General features: G+C 43.3%; 1 protein-coding gene and 1 long non-coding RNA gene across 2 annotated transcripts in view; one reads left to right on the forward strand and one right to left on the reverse strand.

Annotated features, from left to right (window-relative positions):
* Window positions 1–335: 335 nt before the first annotated feature.
* Window positions 336–1,120, reverse strand: LOC137373651 (uncharacterized). The gene is made up of 2 exons (XR_010975658.1): window positions 831–1,120; window positions 336–657 (listed from the first exon to the last, which is right to left on the reverse strand). It is a non-coding gene; the product is annotated as an uncharacterized lncRNA (long non-coding RNA).
* lgmn (legumain) overlaps window positions 1,111–21,599 on the forward strand; it is a 56,990-nt gene continuing 36,501 nt past the window's right edge. Inside the window, exon 1 of the mRNA XM_068038759.1 lies at window positions 1,111–1,216. The gene's annotated coding sequence lies outside the window, so the exon portion shown is untranslated. The remainder of the gene's footprint in view (window positions 1,217–21,599) is intronic.

Raw genomic sequence — 21,599 nt, forward strand, 5'->3', positions numbered from 1 at the left:
TAAACCTGGTTGGTGTGTTTTATTCTGGGATAGAAATAGAGTCTATGATTGACTGTATCGGTAAGTGGGGAAAAATTTTAAACTATATTGTGACCTGTGGAGAAGTGGAACTAGAATAAACAGTGCACTCCTCTTGCCTGGGTCATAATATTATGCATTATATATTTATTTCCCTTTCCTGTTCTCTCAATCTCCCCATGCTACCTGCTTGTTCAAAATGATGAAAACAGATGAAAAACAGTGATGTTCATGGTATAAAATTAAGATTTTTAGACGCTGCCCCTTTTGCATTTCTCAATTTAAAATTACACATCAAGTGAAATGGCAGAGATGGATTTATTAATAGAAATTGTTTTATTTTTTAAAAGTGCACACAAGTCTTGAAATGATTCATGCGTTTTATAAAATTTCTGTTTAGTTTCCAAGAAATAGGATTATCGGTTTAAGTAGGCTTGCCTTCTGTGGTTGGACGTGTTCCTCGAGGTTTCACATTTCCCGACTCCAATTGTCCTGCCTATTAAACGACCTATTTCCCAGTCTTCAGTTGTTTTATAACTCAAAGATAATTCAAAGAAAATGGAACAGTAATGTATGCCCCTCTGATTTTTCTCCCGGGAGATTGATGTTTAATTCCTGGAAGCTTGGCAATATTTAACCCTAAATGACAACACAACTGGTTAATAGAGTTGTCTATTTTGTTAAATGCAATTGCTTGAAAACAATAACGAAAGATTCCACACCATAAAATATTAAAAACGATTATTTAAAAGAAAACAGACTTTAACACTTTTAGTACTTTCCCAGTTTTGTTTAAAAAACTGAACACTAACTTTTATCCATTGGACAGCTTGAATCGATCACCCGCAGTACATGTTGCCAATTCATATCTCACCATTCCATGGCATTGGTTCATTTTCTAATCCTACCCCCAAAAGGTAGATGTACACTTTTCCATATCTGTATTTAACAACAAACATGATGCATTACAGTAGATTATTGAATATTTTTCTTAAACAGAAAACCAACCCCCTCCTCCCTTCCTTTTTCCAGATGATTACAGCGGCCAGGGATTTGCTGAGAGGGTTTAACTGGTTGATACAAGTGTCAGTCAGTAGGGAGTTCCTCTTTCACTGTAGCAGAAGCAGAGACTGCGCAGACTGGTAATCAGTACGAGCAAAGGAACTGGGGGTGGATGAGATTAAAGTAACCTCGGAAGGTAAGGAGTTTTGGCACACCGCACTGTACAAAAATGTTCATCAAATACATGTTTAATACAGTTCGTGTTACAAGTGCATAGTGACGGAAGCAGAAAGAGACGCAAACTTGTGTTTTAAGGGAACGGTAGCTGTGTTTACTAATCTGTTCTCAATACAATCGGGAATACAATGGTGAGAAAACGAAACATGTCAATTGGCAACCTAAAGGCATTTTTTGTCGGATTTCCTCTTATGCTTTTTAATGTATTCAGTATCTGATATGAACTAAAGAGGGTGAGACTAATACTTTCTGACAATGAAGAACAAAACTACTAGTCATTCCTAATACTAACACTGATAATATTGTGCAATACCTGGGGCTTTGAAATGGGCGTGATTTAATTTTATTTAACATTTACACTGAATATATGTTTAATGAAACGTGCCTTGTGTTTACTGGCGCAATAGGCAAGGTTCAGTAATGATGCCTTCTTGCTATCAGGAGAAGGTGTTAAATTTCTTGCTTGCGAATAAAAAAAACTGCAAATCTGAGACATGAACAGAAACGATGGAACTGTGCAGTGGGCCCTTTAGCATGTGAAAGATGGCTGGTTAATCTTTGATCATCACAACTGTGCAGTGTGCAAGCAAAACATTATCTCATTCTTCCTTTGTCAGATCTTGAAAGACCAAGCTCTACACTTCGCAGTTTCAGTTTGTTTCTCTTTTTTTGTTCCAAGAATGTTTGGAAAGTGGAATATGTTTTAGGTGGGAGTTAGATCCTTCTCTTCCATCTTGTTCTTCTGCGCTCCCACCTTTTGATACTCTGTACAAAACTGATAATACTACGTAAAAAGGCTACTAACTGACTAATACAGATGGCAAGGCACTGTTTCCAGAATGCTTAGAACAAGCACTATAAATATATGATACAATAAAACATTAAAACTGATAGGTTTCAATATAGCAGCACAATAATTTGACTTTATTTTTACTTTAACTTTTTCCTGATACTGTACTATTAGTCGGTTAGCAAAGTGTTGCTTTCAGTAAGTTGGATGATAAGCTTAAGGGGCTTGATAGGGTAGATGCTGGGAGGATGTTTCACCTGGCTGAGAAGTCTAGAACTATGGGTCTCAGTCTCAGAATGGGGGGTTGGCCATTTAGGACTGAGATGAGAAAAAATTTCTTCACTCAGTTATGAATCTTTCTGATTTTCTGCCCCAGAGAGCTGTGAATGATTAGTCACTCAGTAAAGACAGACATCAACAGATGCTTGGATACTAAAGGAATTGGGTGTGGCATGGGAATGGTCCAGGAAGGTGGAATTGAGGGAGAAGTTCAGGCCTGATCTTAATAAATGGCGGTGCAGGCTCTAAGGGCTGAATGGCCTGCCTCTGCTCCTTTGGTTTATGTTAGCTCCTTTTACAATGTGAAATGCAGAATATAATCTAAGATAAAACTTGGCTGTCTCTAAGAACGCAGAGTCTATTTATTCAGTAAGGTCTCGGTGCATTAATCATTTATTTGCTTTTGAGGGCGAAACTCTTAATCGGGACTTGAAATGTGTTGGTAAAGTCCTTCAGGTTGCATTCTGGCAGTTGAGAAACAATTGCCTTTGTTCCTTTTATGTTTTTTTATTTGAAATGTGGTGCTTAAATTTGCTTGACATTTGAAGTGTGACAGAAAGGAAATATGTGCTAGATGAACTGTTATTATAATTGATTTCCAGTAGCGTTATGCATGGGTAGATTAAGTGATCTGCTGTTTTCTAAGGATAGGAGTCTCATGCGACGTCACGTTTTTGGACTTCTGACAATTTGGCTTAAATTTGTCATTTATTTGCATTCTGACAAGTTAAGTTAGCTTACAATTGATTTAATCCTCATAATGTAAGCTGCTGGAAATTTAGATTCTTTCCAGATTAAAAAAAATGTTAGAATTGGTGTTTCTCATATATAGCGTCAGTTTGTGAGCGAGATTCATTTAATATTCACATTCAGTATTTGTTGTGGGGTGGGGGGCGGTGGGGCGGGGTGGCGTTGAGTGGTGTGCATACCTAGGAGGGCAGTGGCAGGCTTGATTGGGCAGTTGAGCTCCCAATCAGCAACAATTTATCTATCACCTGGTTAGGCCTCAGCTGGAGTCTTATACCCAATTCTGGGCATCACACAGAATGCAGAGGAGATTTACTAGAATGGTAACAGAGATGAGGATCTTCAGTTATTTGGAGAGACTACAGAAGCTGGAATTGTTCTTGGAGAAAATTAAGTAGAGATTTAGTAGAAGTATTGCTATGATTGCGAATTCACTGCCTGAAAGCAGATTCAATAGTAACTTCTTTATTTTTTTATATATATAATATACTTTAAAAAGGAAAAAATTGCAGAGCTATGGGGAAAGACCAGATGAGAGGGACTAATTGGTCAGCTGTTTTAAAGAGCTGACATAGCCACATTGGGTCAAATGGCTTCCTGTATGTTTCTGATTCAATAAATGTAGCTGTGGTTATAAGTCAGGTTTTAGTTTTCTGAATAGCTGGAAAAAAGAGATTTTGTTGTGGAAAACGGAAGTAAAAGTAGGTGCTGTCTAACCTGCAAAGTGTTTCCAGCATTTCTTTTATTATAGAAGCAGGGCACTCTGTTCCTATGGTTAGAGACAATTAAATGCAGATATTTGCTAGTCTCTGCACTGAATAGCTGGTAGAATGCCATGCTTTTTTTAATCAACAGATTGAAATTCATTGAATAAAAAATAAATCAGCTTGTTGGTTTACAAATGACCTTGTCTCGCGTGTTTATCAATTGTTCAGGCAGTTGGAAATGCACATGGGGGAGTTTGCAAAATTACAGTATCCAGTACATGGCGCAAGAGTTTTTATTGTTTACCTGAGCCTTGCTATCATATGACTGGCAGTTAAGGAAAATATTGATCATAGGAAATGCAAGATCTGCTGACAAGAGGAAATAATGGTCAAAAGAATATAAAGTGTAGACCAGAAATTTGTGATGCCATGCAGTGCAGAATGTGCTGAGTTAAGGCCAGAGAGTCTAATTGCCATTAAGTGATGTGTGTATAGGAGGTGCAAACATACTGCTTCTGATCTTTTGTGTTGCTGGACAGTGGTTTTGTTTTCATACCATTCCTTCGAAGTGTGCTAAGATTTGAAAAATGACAGACAGAAAATGCATGCTAGATGTACTATCTCTATAATAGCCAATCTCCAATGATATTGCTGATGCTAAGTAAAAGGCTATCCTGCTTTTTTAACAGAACGGATGCTATGACATACCAGGACCACTGATTTTACAGTGACCGAACAAGCGAAATAGCTTTTGGTGTTCTGTTTTTTGTTGAAGTTCTGAATTGTCTAATTTTGTTCTTTTTTCTGTGAAGGCTGTAAATCAGTGGCTTTGTTGATAATTATCATGTTCCATTGCCTAGGTACTCAATTTTTTTAAACCTACCTTTTTTTCTTTAAACTGAAAATACATAGTAAGATGGAGGTAGATAGTTGGCATTTAGTAGCGCTGAGGATGGTCTTGGACTGTACAGAACTGGTTTGGGGGTGCTGGAATCTGGTAGCATTTTGGTAGGGGATCCTAAGAGTACAGTACAGAAGGGTCATCCTGCCATTTGAAGGGCTTAGTTGAAAGTTCTGTGGATTGGTAGCAATGAGTGAGTTTTTTTGCGGGGGGCTTTGGCTATAATGGTGGTATTCAGCTTCAGAGGAGGGAGATTCCTGGTGTTTCACAGAGCTGTAGTGCTCTTTGAGTTTTGGAGCACTGAGATAAGAGTGTTGAGACTTTGAAGTGCAGAAAGCAGGGGTCCTTGCCCTTGTTAGCACTGTGGGTCCATGGAGATAGTGTTGTTATTTAGCAGAGGTTGAGGTTTTTACATTTTGATAGTACTGAGGTGGGGTTCCTGGGATTTGGGAGAATTGACCTCGACCCCTACATTGTTTTGTCATGCTAATTGTTTGACAGCCAATACTGGATGATCAGAAATCTCCTTCAACTAAGTATTGGGATGACCAAAGCCATTGGCTTTGGTCCATGCCACAAACTCTGTTCCCTAGCCCCTAGCCCCTGACCACTATCTGAGGCTGAACCAGACCGTTGGTAACCTTAGCATCCTACTTGACTATAAGATGAGCTTCCGACCAGACATCTGCTCCATCACCAAAACCATTGTCTTGCACCTCTGTAACATCGTCTGTCTAAGCTCATCTGCTGCTGAAAGCCTCATCTGTGCCTTTGTTACCCCTAGATTTGACTATTCCAATGCATCTGATCTTTCACCCTCCATAAACTTGAGCTCATCGAAAACTCTGCCTGTATCCTAACTTGGAACGAGTTCCGTTCACCCATAACCCCTTTCCTTAATGACCTACAGTTCTTCCCATTCTGACAATGCCTCACTTTTAAAATTTCCTTCCCTATTTTCAAATCCTTCCATGGTCTTGTCCCTCTCTATCTCTATAACTTCCTCCAGCCTTACAACCATTTGTGATCTCTGCGCTCCTCCAATTCTGGCCTCAAGCAGCCCATATTTTATTTGCTGCATTTTTGCTGGCCATGCCTTCAGCTGCCAAGTCCTAGCTCTGAAATTCCCTCCTTAAACCTCTGCCTGTCTACCTCTGTCTCCTCCAATTAGGGCGGCGCAGTGGTTAGCACCGCAACCTCACAGCTCCAGCGACCCGGGTTCAATTCTGGGTGCTGCCTGTGTGGAGTTTGCAAGTTTCACTGTGTCTGCGTGGGTTTCCTCCGGGTGCTCCGGTTTCCTCCCACATGCCAAAGACTTGCTGGTTGATAGGTTAATTGGCCATTATAAATTGCCCCTAGTGTAGGTAGGTGGTAGGGAAATATAGGGACAGGTGGGGATGAGGTAGGAATATGGAATTAGTGTGGGATTAGTATAAATGGGTGGTTGATGGTCGGCACAGACTCGGTGGGCCGAAGGGCCTGTTTCAGTGCTGTATCACTAAACTAAACTAAACTTGAAGACACTCCTGAAAACCATAACTCGGACTGAATTTTTGATCACCTGCCCAATTATCTCTGTATGTGGCTTGATATCAAATGTTGGTAATGCTTCTGTGAAACTCCTTGAAATATCTTACTATGTTGAAGATGCTATATCCATGCATTTTGTTGTATTAAAAAAGGAGTTCATTGTTTTAAAACCACAGGCCAATTTGGAAGTGAAACACTTGCGCACAGAAAGTGTGGTAGAATTTGCTTCCTCAAAATGCCATGGATGCTGAGATTTTCACGACTGAGATTGATGCAATTATGTTAAGTAAGAACATTAATGGATATGGAACAATTGGGTCTAATTGGCCAAACAAGCTCAAGGAGCTGAATGGCCTTTCCCTTGTTAATTGCATATTAATTGTTTAATTGTATAGAGATGGTGGGCATTAACTGGGGATTCACTTGTGCCCCAATAAATAGACACGGACTGAAACTGTGGTTATTGGGCTCGGCTATAGTTCTATCCTTCAACTGGTTTTCTGGAATGTAACATGGCAGTCTAAGGGTGAAGGCTGGAAACTAAGAATTTTTTCAGACAGAAAATTACAATCCCAGTGGCCTTTGTGGAAAATGGCAGAAAACAAGTGTAAATTTATCAGGGTATGATTACTCTCCAATGTTCTCCAGAGTCTGAACCATATGATCTGTGGAAGAATGAAGTGGATATGTGGACATGGATTATGACGCGACCAGAGAAGAAACTAGGTATGGCTTTGGCTTTGTCATTTCCAACAGGAAGTAAAAGTCAGAAGCAAAGCATTTTGTGAGATGGATGCCTGTCAGTTGGATACTGATGAATGTTTGGACCTTCTATGAGAGTTCTTGGATGAAATCTACAAAAAAGATGATCTATTAAAAGCCTATGCGGCATGATCAGACTTTAATAGATATTGAAAAACAAATGGTCATTCCATGGAAGAATATATCATGGATTTTAATAAATTATATAAAAGATTGATGAAATTTAATTTGGGGATGCCTGGTTCAGTGCTACTGTTTTTGTTGCTGGATTGTGCTAAGGTGTCGGATATGGACAGGTTGCTAGTTCTAACTGGTGTTCGATTCTGGGTGAGGGAAATCTGCTAGATCAGATGTCTGCTGTCTCAAACATTCCTGGGGAAATGGTCATTTTCCTTCAGCCTTCATGGAACAAATGAGACAAACCACAGTGACATAAAGAATAGAGGGCTCACTGCCAGATTTCAAAATGGTCCAGATACTGGAGACAGGTGTCAGTACAATGAAAAGATCAAAGATAGACTGAACGACGATGAAAGCACCTTTAGCTGAAGACAAATTGTTTCATCATTGGCATTCTCCCATCTATACAGCAATTCCATTAGGCTGGGGTAGTTTCACATGGTGCACTTTAACTGGCTGAAGAGACCAATCTGTGAGAGGCAGGTTCTTCCAAAAATGAGATGATTATCAGGTGTCGTGGGGCGCTAATTTCGGTAATGGTGCCTGCTGTCAAGCTAGTGTAGCTACTGATCATCATGGTGGTGCACACCGACCCACAGGTAATGTCGCCATTTCCCTATATTGTTGGCTAGTGTTTCCCACATGTGAAAATCGATTGTTTAGGGCCTTCATGTCAAGCTTACAAGCATCCTTGAAACAGAGCTTTGGGTGCCCGACTGGTCTTCTGGCTCCAGCTACCTCCCCATCCAGAATATCCTTGGGAATGTATCCATCTTCTATCCTGCAAACACCCTGAGCCAGGGAAGTCGCCTCTGCTTGATGAGTGCTAGCATACTTGGGAGATTTGCCTTTGGGAACTGTTGCGTTCATCATTTTGTCCTTCCATGAGATGTCGAGAATGCGTCGCAGACATCAAAGCTGAGAATTGTTGAGCTTCCTTTCTTGATAGCTGTAAGTTGTCCATGCTTCATAGCTATATAACAACAAGGTGCTGAGAGCACAGGCTTCATAAACCAGCATCCTGGTCCATGCACGTCTCGTGAGTCAGGAAAAGGTGGTGGCTGCTTTCCCTACACATGTCGAGTTCTGCATCAAGAGTCAGATTGAGTCCATGGTGACAGACAAGGTAGCAAAATTTGCTAACCAGTTCCAGCAGAGTGTTTTAGTGTGATCAAGGGTGGAGCTGTAACGCTCTGCCCCATAACCACAATTTTCTTGACACTTATAGTAAGGGAGAACATGTTACATGAGAGAGAATCCGTGAGTCTTTTGTAGCTTGAGTTTCTGTGTGGGTGACTAGTGCAATATCAGCATAGAGGAGTTCTCCGATCAAGATTTTCTGTATTTTTGTCTTCACTTTTAATCTGGACAGATTGTAGAGCTTGTCATCTGACCTAGTATGCAGGTAAACTCATTCCATATCTGCAGGGAAGGCAAAGGTCAGGAGCATGGAGGAGAAAATAAGAGTGGGGACTAGGACACCGCCCTGGTTCACACCATTCTTCACCCTGAAATTGTTGAAAGTGGAGCTGTCAAACCCTTTTGCATTTTGTCATGAAAAAAACAGACGAGCCTAAGGAGTTTTGGACAGCCAGTTTTCTGAAATTTTGAGTCCTGCACTGCTGACAGTATCGAATACTTTTGTGAGATCTATTAAAGCAAGGTAGAGAGGTATGTACTGTTCCCTATACTTCTCTTGTAGCTGGAGAACGGAGAAGATCTGCAGTAAATCTGCTAGCACGGAAATCGCACTGTGCTTCTGGATATGCTCGGTCTTCAGGTCTGCAAGTTAATGGAATCTTTTCAGCATGATCCTGACAAAGGCCTTTCCAGTAACCATGAAAAGTCAGGTGCCCCTGTAGTTGATACAGTCTCCACTGTCGCCTTTGTTTTTGTCGAATGTGATGATTTTTACATCACCGTGCCATGTGGAAGGGATCCTGCCCTCTACCAGGAAGGAGGAGGTTTTGAATGTCTGACATTAGAGGGGGCTTTCTGTGCTTAAGCAGTTTGGCTGGAATTTCACCCTCGCCAGGAGCTAAGGAATCAGTGGCCCTTTCAAATATAAGTGATGAGGTTTCTGCTTCTAACTCATCCAGGGTAGGAGGTGTGAAAGAGCACCAAATGCAGACTAGGAGATGTCTGTCTCATGGGAGTACAGCTCTCAATAGTGTTTAGTGCAGTGAGACATCTGTTGATAAGTACATCACCATCTGCCGTCTTTTCAGAGGGGCAACTTTGGTATTGGTAGGACCAAGCCGATTCACTCCACGTGATATCAAGAAACTGCTGAAGGCATTGGATACTGCAAAGGCTATGGGCCCTGGCAACATTCCAGCAATAGTACTGAAGAAATAAAAGCAAAATACTGCGGATGCTGGAAATCTGAAACAAAAACAAGAAATGCTGGAATCACTCAGCAGGTCTGGCAGCATCTGTGGAAAGAGAAGCAGAGTTAACGTTTCGGGTCAGTGACCCTTCTTCGGAACTGACAAATATTAGAAAAGTCACAGATTATAAGCAAGTGAGGTGGGGGTGGGGCAAGAGATAACAAAGGAGAAGGTGCAGATTGGACCAGCCACATAGCTGACCAAAAGGTCACGGAGCAAAGGCAAACAATATGTTAATGGTGTGTTGAAAGACAAAGCATTAGTACAGATTAGGTGTGAATACACTGAATATTGAACAGCAGCAAGTGCAAACCTGAAAAAAAAACTGAAAAAAACAGTGGGTAAGCAAACTGAACAAACTAAGATGAAATGAAATAAATGCAAAAAAAGATTGTAAAAAATGTAAAGAAGAATGTAAAAAAAAAAGGAAGAAAAAATAAATAAAAATGAAAGTAAAATGGGGGGCTGTCATGCTCTGAAATTATTGAACTCAATGTTCAGTCCGGCAGGCTGTAGTGTGCCTAATCGGTAGATGAGATGCTGTTCCTCGAGCTTGCGTTGATGTTCACTGGAACACTGCAGCAATCCCAGGACAGAGATGTGAGCCTGAGAGCAGGGGGGAGTGTTGAAATGGCAAGCAACCGGAAGCTCAGGGTCCTGCTTACGGACTGAGCGGAGATGTTCCGCAAAGCGGTCACCCAGTCTCCCCAATGTAGAGGAGACCACACTGTGAGCAGCGAATACAGTATACTACATTGAACGAAGTACAAGTAAATCGCTGCTTCACCTGAAAGGAGTGTTTGGGGCCTGGGATAGTGAGGAGAGAGGAGGTAAATGGGCAGGTATTACACCTCCTGCGATTGCAACGGAAGGTGCCCTGGGACGGGGACGAGGTGGTGGGGGTAATGGAGGAGTGGACCAGGGTGTCGCGGAGGGAACGATCCCTTCGGAATGCTGACAGGGGAAGGGAGGGGAAGATGCGACTGGTAGTGGCATCACGCTGGAGGTGGCGAAAATGGCGGAGGATGATCCTTTGGATATGGAGGCTGGTGGGATGAAAAGTGAGGACAAGGGGAACCCTGTCACGGTTCTGGGAGGGAGGGGAAGGGGTGAGGGTAGAGGTGCGGGGAATGGGTCAGACACGGTTGAGGGCCCTGTCAACCACAGTGGGGGGAAATCCTCGGTTGAGGAAAAAGGAGGTCATATCAGAAGCACCGTCATGGAAGGTAGCATCATCAGAGCAGATGCGTCGGAGACGGAGAAACTGGGAGAATGGAATGGAGTCCTTACAGGAGGTAGGGTGTGAAGAAGTGTAGTTGAGGTAGCTGTGGGAGTCGGTGGGCTTATATGGATATTGGTAGACAACCTATCCCCAGAGATGGAGACAGAGAAGTCGAGGAAGGGAAGGGAAGTGTCAGAGATGGACCATGTAAAGGTGAGAGAAGGGTAGAAATTGGAAGCAAAGTTGATAAAGTTTTCTAGTTCGGGGCGGGAGCAGGAAACGGCACCGATACAGTCATCAATCTACCGGAAAAAGAGTTGGGGGAGGGGGCCTGAGTAGGACTGGAACAAAGAATGCTCGACATATCCCACAAAAAGACAGGCATAACTAGGACCCATGCGGGTACCCATAGCGACACCTTTTACTTGAAGGAAGTGCGTGGAGTTGAAGGAGAAGTTGTTCAATGTGAGAACAATTTCAGCCAGGCGGAGGAGGGTGGTGGTGGATGGGGACTGGTTGGGCCTCTGTTCCAGGAAGAAGCGGAGAGCCCTCAAACCATCCTGGTGGGGGATGGAGGTGTAGAGCGATTGGATGTCCATAGTGAAGAGGAGGTGGTTGGGACCAGGAAACTGGAAATTGTCAAAATGAAGACTTATGCTCCCGAAGTAGCTGTTCCAATGCAGCTACAACACTGGCATCTACCCGGCAATGTGGAAAATTGCCCAGGTATGTCTGGTGCACAAAACCAGGACAAATCCAACCCGCCCCATTGCCGTCCTATTAGTCTACTCCTGATCATCAGCAAAGTGATGGAAGGGGTCATCGCCAGTGCTATCAAGTGGCACTTGCGCAGCAATAACCTGCTCAGTTTGGGTTCTGTCAGAACCAGTCAGCTCCTGATCTCATTACAGCCTTGGTCCAAACATGGACAGAAGAGCTAAACTTGAGAGGTGAGGTGAGAGTGACTGCCCTTGACATCAAGGCAGCATTTGACAGAGTATGATATCAAGGAGCTCTAGCAAAATTGGAATCAATGGGAATCGGGGGGGAAGCTCTCCGCTGGTTGGAGTCATACCTAGCACATGGGTGGATGGGTGTGGTTGTTTCAGGTCAATCATCTCAGTCCCAGGACATCACTACCCTGAGGAACTCCTGCAGTGTCCTAGGCCTAACTATCTTCAGCTGCTTCATCAATGACCTTTCCTCCATCATAAGGTCAGAAGTGGGGATGGTCGCTGATTACGCAATGTGCAGTACCATTCGCAACTGCTCAAATACTGAAGAAGCCCATGTCCATATGCAGCAAGACCTGGACAACATTCAGGCTTGGGTTAATGTGTGGCACGAGTGTTACTTGCTGCTTAAGTGCCAGGCAACGACCATCTCCAACAAGAGAGAATCTAGCCATCTCCCCTTGACATTCAGTGTCATTACCATTGCTGAAGCCCCCACTACCACCATCCTGGGGGTCACCATTGACCCAAAACTGAACTGAACTGAACCAGCCACATAAATGCTGTGGCTACAAGAGCAGGTCAGAGGCTGGGAATTCTGCTGACTCCCCAGTGCATGTCCACCATCTACAAGTTATTGGTGTGATGGAATACTCTCCACTTGCCTGGATGGGTACAGGTCTAGCAACACTCGACAAAGCAGCAACAGAATTGGCATCCCATCCACCACCTTCAACAGTCACTTCCTCCACCACTGGTGGAGGAAAAAAACAAGAAATGCCAGAAATCCTCAGCAAGTCTGGCAGCATCTGTGGAGAGAGAAGCAGAGTTAACGTTTCAGGTCAGTGACTCTTCTTCAGAACCATCTACAAGATGTACTGCAGCAACGCAGCACACCTCCTTCAATAGCACCTTCCAAACCCGTGACCTCTACCACCTGGAAGGACAAGGGCAGCAGATGGGAACGCTACCTGCAAGTTCCCCTCCAAGCCACACACCATCCTGACTTAGAACTATATCGTTGTTCCTTCACTGGGTCGCTGGGTCAAAATCCTGGAACTCCCTTCCTAACAGCACTGTGGGTGTACCTACACCCCCCAAGGACTGCAGCGGTTCAAGAAGGTTACTCGCCACCACCTTCTCGAGGGCAGTTGGGGATGGGCAACAAATACTGGCCTAGCCAGCGATGTTAACATTCCCCTGAACGAATTTTTTTTAAAAGCCCTCTTCATCCCATCATACATAGCATGTGGATTTTCATTGTCAGAGGCAGTTTATATTTCTTGACTATGTTGATCCAGTGTTTGTGCAAGATTTCCCTGTCTTTTGCGTGACTGCCTTGGCTACTTTCAAGTCGCACTGTTTTCTGGCTGTTGGGTTTATGTTGTGCATCAGGTAGGCTTTACTTTGTGCTTTTAATGACAGATGACATGTCTGCTGAGTAAGTCTGAAACCAGTCTTTGTTGTGGATTCCGCCTTATACCAAATATTGCTGCTGTGCCATAAATGATTGAACTCAGTGACTTCCAAGCTTTGTCAATATCCACATCGGCATTTGCTGGCAAGCCTTTAGCGGGCAGCAATTGCTCACGTGCAAAAGCAAACTGCTGGTATTTGGCATAATTTCTTGTCCTGGGGATGTTGATGTGGCGGGCTGTCATGTTTGGAACTGTGAAACTTTTGTGTTGCACCTTCATTCTGCTGATGAGTAGTCAGTGTCACAAGTGCGCTGTGGTAGGTGCCGGTGTGGGGAACATGTCTTGTGATCAGGTCAAGTTACTGCATATGGCCAGATCTTGGATGTTGCCATGATACCTTGTGGTGATGTTTGCCCTCAAAGAATGTGTTGGAGATGCAAAGTCCATTCTGGGCAGGAAGCTGTTGTTCATTGTCATTGGATTTTGCCCAGATCATGATCACCAAGGTACATTGGCCATGAATCTCTGTCCAATCCAACACGTGCATTGAAATCACCTAGCTGAATAACTAACTTCTTGCCATTTGGAATGTGCTCCAGAAAGTCATGTTGAGAGTCACAGAATTGATCTTTGTCATTCAAGGTTGGCACATAAGCACAGATGTTGACAGGGACAGACAAGGTAGATAGACACAGAGATAAGGCATTTGGAAGTTACTACTGGTGGCTCAATTGACTCAGTGTCTTTTCAGTCAGCAATAGATTGACCATGTTCACCACAGTGATTTTTCTTTCTTGCCATGCAAATAAAAGGTGTAGTTAGCCTTGTGCATAGAGTGTGTGTCAGCTAATCTGGTGTTCCCTACAGCAATGTTGACAACAAGCTTGTGTAGCTCGTGGTCAATCAACACAGCCATGCATATGCTCACTGTAGAATGTGAGTCATTGTTCATGCCAGAGCCCGTGGTCCTGATTGTTTCATTTTCCAAGCCAGTAAATTTCTCCTTTTTTGTTTGTTGGGTACTCTCTCTCTTTCTTTCCATCCACTTTGTTGAGTTAAAAATTCCTATCCTCCTGTACCCAGAGTCAAAGGAACACGGTGGGTAGACCTTACTTGCTGGGGGTTGCTCAGGTTAAGGTGGGCGGTGACTGACCAATAGGACATGATGATCCTTACCACCGACAAAGGCAACCTGTAGTGCCCTTGCTCTTCACCAGTTGAGCTGAACTTATAACTCATAGACTGCAACTTCCCATGTTTGTTTCCTCACTGAGAGTAGGATTGAAGTGTCCTCCATTAGTTTGCATAACCGTAGGCATGGTTTTAGGAGGTGCAAACTTGCCATGCATACGAACCACCCCTCTCTCTTGACCTTGTAGACTAATATCCATAGGAAAGATTAAAGTCTATCCATCTGCGGCCCAGTCGGTTGCAGTAGTTGCTTGCTTGAGAGAGATCATCAACTGCCTAATGGGACTCCACTCCAGATTTCTTGTTGGTTTTACTCCCTTAGCCTTTAATTCTCTGCTATTGCTAAAGGCAGTGTCTAGCAGATTCAGCTGCCTCTTGAGGCAGTTCAAGCAGTGAATCTCATTGCCCAGGTAAGCTAGACCAGTACCCCTCCTGCGGTCGTCTTGCCCCCATTCTGATAGCTGGTGGAACCAGAAATGATAGATGAATAGGTTTGGTGATAACACAAGAGATCATCTAAAAGAGGTGTAATTCCATATGAAATAGCTGGTATATGCCATTTTCTAACTCCTAATGTAGCCTCTTGTGCAATATCTATGCTATTTAGTTTTTAGTTTTAGAGATACAGTACTGAAACAGGCCCTTCGGCCCACCGAGTCTGTGCCGACCATCAACCACCCATTTATACTAATCCTACACTAATTCCATATCCCTGCCACATCCCCACCTGTCCCTATACTTCCCTACCACCTACCTATACTAGGGGCAATTGCTATTGGCCAATTTACCTATCAACCTGCAAGTCTTTGGCATGTGGGAGGAAACTGGAGCACCCGGAGGAAACCCACGCAGACACAGGGAGAACTTGCAAACTCCACACAGGCAGTACCCAGAATTGAACCCGGGTCGCTGGAGCTGTGAGGCTGTGGTGCTAACCACTGCGCCACTGTGCCGCCCTTCAATGAGTAAACCTTCAATGAAAAAGGCACAAATGAAACTTTATGGAGTATGATAGGGCAATTATTTTTGGTATAGTTGAATCCCAGGAATGCACAAGGAACTGTTAACGGGTGCTTCATTTAAGGCTCTTCTGACACATAAGAGAATTCTGAGGAGGAGGTGGAGGAGGATGATTCTGAACAAATTATACTGGTCACAAGGAGTTTTAGTCCTGTGATGAATGTGTTTAGTTGTGGATCCCTTTTAACTGTGCAGATAGTGCTTGCACTTCTACGGTACGTGAACCAGATTGGTAAAATGTTAATTCACTAAGTAGTGACACAAGGGGCTGGAGTTTGTTCTCCCCCAGGCGGCGGGTTCCGTGGTGGGGGGGCTTGAAGATGGCTCCGGATGAGGCCCACCACGGACTTCGTTGTGAGGGCCGGGCCCGATCCTCCCGGCGGTTGTCCCTGCTGCTGCACGACAGGACCACAATTTAAATACTCTAATGAATAAAATTCATAAATTTAAATTGACACCTGCGATCTTGAGGGTCCACAACCATCTTCGGCACACAGCCGGCATTCCTGCGCCTTCAGATCCCCATCCGGGGAAACATGGCGCCACACTTGTGGGGAGGGGGGAAGGAGGTAATTTTGTCAGTGCGGGGGTGGGGGGGGGGGAGATGGGGGTCAAATATACATGATGGGTATAGGAGATGATGGGAAGGGTTGAACCTTAAACTTAATGCAGTTTGTGGGGAGGGAAGGTCAGATGTAAAGGGTAAGTGTTTTTGGGGCGGGAAGGGCAAATAGTTATTGTAATTGTTATAGGGGGTGGGAAAGGGACATTAGAAACGTATTTCATCTTGTGGGGAGGGTAGGACTTTAAAAATTTAAATTGCGCAGCAGGGCTGGGCAGGGCCCTTTTAAAAATGGCGCCTGCACCCAGACAGCTGACTCCATTGCTAGGGACAGACAGCCCGCCCCCTCCACGAAATTTGCGCGGTGATGGGGCAGGCGATCCCGGCTATTTAAATGAGCCACCGCACTTGCGATTGCAGCAGTTCTTTGGCATGCAGCCCTATTGGGCGTGCTGCCATTTTTTGAACTCGTCGCCAAGATTGGTGGTGGGCTTTTAAAATCCAGCCTAAGGTTAAGGAATATAAGGGTACTACTTGCTTTAGATTTGTTGATGACGACACACTGAGGTCACTAAAGAGAGTTGTAATTCCATGTGAAATAGCTGGAGTAATCCATTTTCTAAGTACTGGTGTCGTGTCTAGTGAGATACCAATGCTGTTGAGTAAACCTTCTATGAAAAAGGCATAAATGAGACTCGACAATTACTTTTGCAAAAGTAAGCGGATCTGTAGTTTACCCAGTTAGGACATTATTGTATCTCCTTAACAAAACCTGATGTTTCTCGACAGGATGTTAGGATGTTAACGGCATAAGATAAGAATCAGAAAGGAAAAAAAGCAAAATGTCTGAAAGTTGCATAGACAATTTGCTCACCCTACTTGGTAAAGGTTAAAACTTGTGCTAAAGGTTGCAGGTGTGGTTGATGATGAGTATACGATGCTAATAGAGATTTTTGTGAGTGTGAAATTTGTAAAAAGTATCAGACGCTGCTATGTCCTATTGTAAGCATTCCGTTGGCATGTGACTTTAACAAGGTAGTTGCCATTGCTCAAATTACTGGACAAAGACAAATATTTTTATTCTATATTTTGTAGACCTGGCGAACAGATTTAGTCTTTCTGTAGTAATGCATAGTAAAGACAAAAGGGTTATTATCGACCAAAATAATGGGGATCAGACATGTGGCACCAGTGACGTTTCTGACTGATGGAGGGAAATTTGCCAATGACGAGTTTAGAGACTTGTGAAATGATGAACAACATGGTCATGAATACTAGTAATGGACTCTGTCAAAGGAATCATGCGGTGATCAATGAAATGCTGTATAAAATTTTAGCTGCTGGACCAGACTGCAAGTTGACAACCATCCTGGCATATGTGGTTCATGCAACGAGTTCACTCCAGATAGTTGGAGGATATAGTCACTATCAATTAATCTATGGGCGAAATCCTAAATTGCCTTCAGTGTTGTGCGATAGTCCTCCTGCTTTAGAAGGTACTACAAATTAGTTCAATTTTGTTCTGCACATTTGAATGCTTTACATGTAGGGAGATGAGTTTTCATCAAGGCTGAGGACTTGGATAAAATTCAGAGAGCACTGACACATCAGGCTGTATTTTAAAGGCTCTCCCGACGCCAGGAACGGTGGTGGGGGGCCATGACGATTGCAACGGATGAGGCCCGCCACCGACCCTGACGCCGCAGGGCCCGTACCGGCGGTGAGGCCTCATGGATGCCCTCCCGTGGCTCGGCGACGGGACCCGCATTAAAATATGCAAATGGATACTTACCTTTCATTAACATGCCGGCCGCAGCGATTCTGAGAGCAGGTTCCCCGATTGGGGAAACGAGGTGCGACACCTATGGGGAGGTGAGAGGAGGTGATTTTCTCTATGTGGGAGAGGGGGGAGCGGGGTTAAAATGCTTTGGATTGGTCGAGGGGTGATGGGAAGGGGTAAAGGACAAGGGTTTCAAACTTTTTGCGGGGTAGGGAGAGGGTAGGTCAAATTTTCATGATAGTTATTCCAGGGAGATAAGGACAGGACTGATGTGTAATGCCATTGGGGGATGGAAGAGGGCATGGAAAGCTTATTGTATTCATTTTTAAAAACTTTAATAGTCACTATTCCTTTAAAATTTAAATGATCATTGAGGGCTATAAGCCCTTTAAAAATGGCGCCTGCGCATTGGCACCAGACGCCGTTACCAGGGGTGGCTCACCTGCCCCCTCTACATCATCGGGAGGGGCGTGGGGCGGCTGCCCCAGCTATGCTAATGAGCTGCCGCATTTGGAATCGTGGCAGCTCTGCGACGTGGGCCCCGTGCGTGCAGGCCGCACATTTTTCCGCCCGCCCCCTATTTCAGCAGCGGGCTTTTAAAATGCAGCCCACTTTATAAAACCATCTGAGATCGAATTTAATTCAGGAGATTTGATTTATTATAAATGAGAGGGTCAAAGGGAATGGAAAGGTCCTTGAAAGGTAATAGCTCATGATGGTAAGACAGTGCTTATCAAACATAGCAATCAAACTGTTAAGGTTCATTCCTCATTGTTGATCAGAATTAATTACAAACTCTCAGGCTCTGAGCAGCTGATAGAAATAAACTATGCGCCCCTCCATGCTCCGTGAGTTTTGTGATGAAGGTCTTGAGGAACAGAATACAGATCAAGGGGTAATGTGAGTGGTCATGATGCCCATGACAAAGCTCACACGTCCAAAGGCCAATTGCCCAGAGTGGGTACTCGGGTGACATACATTCCAGAGAGGCCTAGTGAATGAAGGATGCAAAAATTGTGGAATGTGCAGGAAAAGCTAATGGCAAGTTGAAATATTGGTTGACTATTCAGGATAATAGCGTGGACTGGTGGAATGGGGTGCAAGAGTGGAGAGTAAGAAAGCAGATTGCAAGTACTGATGGTGTGTTTCCTAATGCAAGAGTCACTTCAACAATCACGCCCGTTTGGGCGGCGCAGTGGCGCAGTGGTTAGCACCGCAGCCTCACAGCTCCAGCGACCTGGGTTCGATTCTGGGTACTGCCTGGGCGGAGTTTGCAAGTTCTCCCTGTGACCGCGTGGGTTTCTGCCGGGTGCTCCGGTTTCCTCCCACAGCCAAGGACTTGCAGGTTGATAGGTAAATTGGCCATTGTAAATTGCCCCTAGTGTAGGTAGGTGGTAGGAGAATTGTGGGGATGTGGTGGGGAATATGGGATTAATGTAGGATTAGTATAAAATGGGTGGTTGATGGTCGGCACAGACTCGGTGGGCCGAAGGGCCTGTTTCAGTGCTGTATCTCTAAATAAAAAATAAATTAAAAATAAAGACCCTCCGGTAGTGCAAGAATGTGCTGTCACTAGTAGTTTCGACAGACATAAAAGTGCAAGTAATGGCGGTAGTTTGAATTAAACAATGAAATAAAAGCTGCAGAACAGTCTCGTAAAAGAACTAGAAGCAGAAGTCTCCTCATGATTGTAAAGTTTTGGTAGCTGTCAATAAACTTGCTAATAAGAGAGGCAAAACAAAGGGAATTAGATAGTTGAGAGTTTGGAGTTTATTCTGAGGTACCAATCAAGGGACAACCAGCTTTGTCACATAAATGGATTTGTACTGAAATAGCCCTTGCAGATGGGACTTTATAAGGCTAAAGCAAGGCTAATTGCTACAGGTTCTGAAGAGTGACTGGGTGATACAGATGTTAGAGTGTACTCTCCCACAGCTGCAAAACTAATCTTGAAATTCCTTTTATCTCTTTTTTGGCCACATATTCATGGGAATGTAGCTCAATCGACATAAAAGCCACATTTCTGCAGGCTGATACTTTTCGGAGAGAAGTGTTTCTGAAACTGCCCAAGATGCAGAAGGAAAACTATGGAAACTTAACAAGTGTGTCTTTGGCCTGAATGATTCTTCCAGGGTGTTTTTTTTTTTGGTGAGATCTGTTTTTCTGAAAATAGTTTGTATTGAACTAAAAGCAGATCCCATAATGTTTTATTGTTACCATAAAGGAAAGCTTTTAGACATGTTCATGATGCATGTTGGTTTCTTATGGGGTGGTACTGTGGAATTTGAGAAATGTGTTAAGGTTAGGGTAGAATTTAAAATTGGAAGTCAGGCTTGTGGGGCTTTTTAAATATTAGTTAAGATAGTAAGCATAATAGGTCTGGAATAACTTCAAATCAACAATCCTATTTAGAGAGTGTTTCTCCATCCTGGTTAATCATGCTAGGTCTTAACAGAAAGATGATGTTATAGCAAAAGAAGAGTCAGAGCAATTGTGAAGATTGGTTGGGCACTCAGACCAGACAGGATACTAGTTTGATACTAGTTGGAGTTAAGTCCTACAATGAAGCACCCTAAATTCGAGAATTGTTTGTTTTAAGGGCAAATAAAACACTTAAATACGCATTTCTCCAGATTTAATTTTTTAAGTTCACATCCTTGGGTGACAGAGAAATAAAGCTAGTCATTTTTAGCAATGCTTCTCATGCTAATCTTCCAGATCGGTATTCTAGTGCAGCTGTTTTCATAATATTTCTTATGGGTGAAAATGGGAAATGTTGTGCATTAGCTTGGGAGGCTAAGGAAATAAAAAGGGTTGTGAAAAGTACTTTAGCTGCTGAAACACTAACTCTCTTGTGGAGGCAGTGGATATGAAATTCCTATTTGTCAAATATTTTAAGTGAGATTCAGTAAAATGAGTCTACTGAAGATAGTATTTCCATTGAATGTTATATAGATAATTGTTCATTGTGGGATAGTGTACATTCTACAAAAAGTTAGGGATTGACCTCGCTGGCTTGAAACAAATGCTGGAGAGTAAGGAAATCTCTCAAATTAAATGGATGAATGCAAGTCATCAACTGCCTGTTTGTTTTACAAAAAGATGCATGCACAAAGAAGTTTCTAGGGGTCCTGGTTGGAGGGCATCGTGCACTGTAATGCTTTGTACAGAATTGAGGTTTTTGATTTACCAAATTTTGGTTGTACATGTAAACTTTGGTTATTTAGAGAGAGAAAGGAATCTGTTAATTGTATATTAATTGTGTGTTTAATTGTAGGCAGGTGGTGGGCATTAACTGGGGATTCATTTGTGCTCTTATAAATAGATACTGACTGAAACTGTGGATGTTGGGTTAGGAGATGCAATGCTTGTCAAATGCATCTAAAACTGTGCAAAATATTGGCTCCAGTTCTGTCCTTCACCAACTACCTTTCTGAAGTATAACAGCCCTGTTCCTATTAGTTGATCATTCATGATATTTAGAGAGAGGGAGAGAGCTTTTTTTTAAATGTGCCTCAACTGTGACACCTCTCAGTGGACTTGCCCATATTCTTCTCAATAGGTTCTCAAGTACGGTGTACATTCATACATGTGTTTTATTAAGCTATTGTATGATTAAAGGTACATGTAAAATATAAGGTAATTTGTTCATCTAAATAAAGAAGCATACACATTTTGAAGGTACACTGCACTTACTGTCTAACCAGTGCCTGTGGAAGATAAGTATTGATCTATCCAGGCTTCTTTCACTGTAAGCAATGCCAACTAGACCTAAGTGTTTTTTTTTATTATTCGTTCATGGAATGTGGGCATTGCCGGCTATTATTATTGCCCATCCCTAATTGCACTTGAGAAGGTGGTGGTGAACTGCCTTCTTGAACCGCTGCAGTCCTTGGGGTGTAGGTACACC

Source organism: Heterodontus francisci, chromosome 9 (assembly GCF_036365525.1).
Source record: "Heterodontus francisci isolate sHetFra1 chromosome 9, sHetFra1.hap1, whole genome shotgun sequence".
NCBI classification, from domain to species: Eukaryota; Metazoa; Chordata; class Chondrichthyes; order Heterodontiformes; family Heterodontidae; genus Heterodontus; species Heterodontus francisci.